At 46.1% G+C, this 2,880-nt stretch overlaps 1 long non-coding RNA gene across 4 annotated transcripts in view; it reads left to right on the top strand.

Annotated features, from left to right (window-relative positions):
• LOC102252018 overlaps positions 1-1,460 on the top strand; it is a 12,124-nt gene extending 10,664 nt beyond the window's left edge. For all 4 annotated transcript variants that reach the window (XR_001362331.1, XR_001362333.1, XR_001362332.1 and 1 more), the window contains one exon: positions 17-1,460. This is a non-coding gene — a long non-coding RNA (uncharacterized LOC102252018). The remainder of the gene's footprint in view (positions 1-16) is intronic.
• Positions 1,461-2,880: the final 1,420 nt, after the last annotated feature.

Raw genomic sequence — 2,880 nt, forward strand, 5'->3', positions numbered from 1 at the left:
TCCTGCTCATTCCTAGGACAACGAGTGTGCACATGGCGGTCTCAGCACAGCATCCTCCGCTGCACAACTAGCACCACACAGTCCTCTTCCCGACCCCACAGGACCCTCGCCTACACGCTGCTTCCCTGAAACTGCAGGCGCCAGGTGTGCAGTCCTCCCAGAGGGCCGACGTGTTTCCTCCGTGGGTGGAGAAGAAACAGAACCCGCACCAAGTTGCACCGGGACCCTGAGTCGTGCAGGGCAGACCGAGACCCTGCAGACCTGGCCCAGGGTGCAGGGAGGTTCCCCCAAGGACACGCCACCAAGAACACACCACCGAGAACACGCTACTGAGAACACGCTACTGAGAACCAGGAAAACAAGCCCTCAGTCTGAGGCAGCTCATGACCATGAGGCGATGTCCAATGAGTGACGGAGGTGCTGGGCCTAACGAGCTTGAGCCACTGACCTGACTCCCTGCATGTGCACATGTGTGTGCTATTTACTCATGTGTGTACACCTGCTTTACATGTATGCTTTTAACAATAATTATAAGCAGCCACAAAAGCAAAAAAAACACATGAAAACATTCACCGCACAGTATCCTGAGATGTTAACAGTGTAAACTGACTCACACTCGTGCATTCTCTGCGTGACTGACCACACAGGTGTCAGCAGGAAAGGGCTGTCAGGTTGAGAGGGGAATTGTTCAAGATGGGAGACGTTTCTGGAAAAAAGGTTCCACTGTAATTGACCTCCTGCAGAAAAAAATCCAGAAAATATATGGAATGTAGAAATATTGGTGTTGTTCCTCAGCATACATGGGTGATCTGACTGCACCTAGATGGGAGACGGGCTTTTTAAACCAACGGGGGTGCCCTTTAGACAGGATGTGGGGCACAGACATTGCATTCAGCGTCCTGGTGGCCGTCAGAGCAGCCTTGAAGGACAGAGAAGGGTCACCGCACGGAAGGCATTTTCTCAGGTGGATTTTATAACTAAACCAGTTCCAAGGAGGAGCGCAAAGTCCACGCTCCCCGCAAGCCTTTCCTGAGCTTGGCTGCAGCCCAAGCAAACGGAGACACCGAAAAGCCCAGGCCACGGAGGACCCCAGGCCTTGCCGTGTGAAGGCGCATGGGGAGCGTAGGGCGGGGAACCCAACAGCTTAGAGCCGGTGCTGGCTGTGCGTCTGCGGGAAGCCCTGGGTGGGCTGTGTCTCCTTGATCCAGAAGAGACCACGGGCCACAAGGTGCAGCTCGTGACTTCTAGGGGGTCCGCTTGACCGGGATACGGGTCCAGTACTGCCTTCCCCAATGCTTTGTACAGATTCTAGCACATTCCTAGCATACTAGTAACGTATTAATAGTGAAAATATGTAACCGATACAAGTCAAACATTAAACAATATTTCTGTATAGCGCATGTTTTCCTTTATGAAAGGTAACTGTTCTTCTCTCTAGTAAGAGTTTACTTGCATCGTTAAGGAACAGAATGGTTGAACAAATATAAAGAATCAAACATGTAGTGAATATGCATCTATTTTAGAATCTTTGAGGGTAGTTAATATTCATCTCAAATAAAATAGATAACTTTATGGAAAAGAGAAAGTGACTTGTAGTTAAAACATTAGAGCTTTGTACAGTTTATAAATTGAAAAAAAAACAACACCTTTCTCTTCTCACAACATAGATCTATAGTAGATTAAACACAACTTTTCCCTCTCTGGTTAGTTTTCCTTCTTTGACCCTATATAGTTTTCTCAAAAGGAAGCAAAGCTGAGTCAAATCTAGCAAAAGAAATTATTACTTTTTTTTGCCAATAATGTTAAAATATAATCTGTTACTTAATTTTCTCTCATCTTTTTTGGAGCCTTCATAGTAGAAAGTTGTTCACTTACTAAAGAAGGGAATGAAATGATTTAATATAAATATATTAATCTCTTGTTGCCTGAAGATAGATGGTGAGATTCATAGTGATGACTGCAAATAACTCACTTGCTCCAGCTCTTTGTAGGAACATTGCATTTTGTTGTTTTGGTAACAATCACGGAATCATACAGCTTCAGACTTCAGACCGTCCAGTCCAAGCACAAAAAGAAATGGAGGCTACGTGATTGGGTAAATACATCACGTTTTCGTCTAAACCAGTCTGCGTGTAGTTTGCTTTGCCTTAACCAGCACAGACGATTGATTTAGCCAATCAGATTTGGGAACAATACACATCTTTCTGCTGACTGGAGGGCTCCCAGGAGTCATCCTGACAACACCCTGCATGGAAAGGCTCCGTAGAGATTATTAATCAGTGCACTCCTGTATTCAGTTGAAAAGTCTAAAAAAATGATTTCTACAAAATGAAGGGCATCCAGAGTCTTTTCAGCACAGAGCTTCGCAAAAAATGAATGAATTTACAGAGGAACTGTCCGATCCTGCTCGCAGATCTCATGAATCTAAACCCCAGCCAAGTGCCTGGCTTGTTGCTGATGCTCATGCACTTGAGCACCCAATGCGCCTGCGCAAGTGCGGGCCTTGCCGAGTGGCTGCGAGGAGCCCCGAGGACCCCTGTGTGGGCCCCTTACCAACTGCGAAGGAGGACAGGGTGGTATGAATCACCAGCGAGGCGAGGTCGTTCTTACTGGGATGTTTTAGAAAAAAATGTAGCTGTTGATGGTGTCGAATACTATTTAAAAGGAAATATTGCATGTAAATTTAAAATAATGAATTTTGGCTAATTTTTTTTCATTGCAGCAATATTTCTTCCCCAAAAAAAGTTTTACACGAAAATATTTTGCAATAGAAATTTGACTGGCTGTAGCCACTCGCCCCTCCTGCTGTCGGGCTACCCAGGGATGCTGAATGCGCACCCCGGGGGTGGGGGTGAGGGGTCGAGGAGATGATGGGGGTAA

Source organism: Myotis brandtii, unplaced genomic scaffold, assembly GCF_000412655.1.
Source record: "Myotis brandtii unplaced genomic scaffold, ASM41265v1 scaffold247, whole genome shotgun sequence".
Lineage (NCBI taxonomy): Eukaryota > Metazoa > Chordata > Mammalia > Chiroptera > Vespertilionidae > Myotis > Myotis brandtii.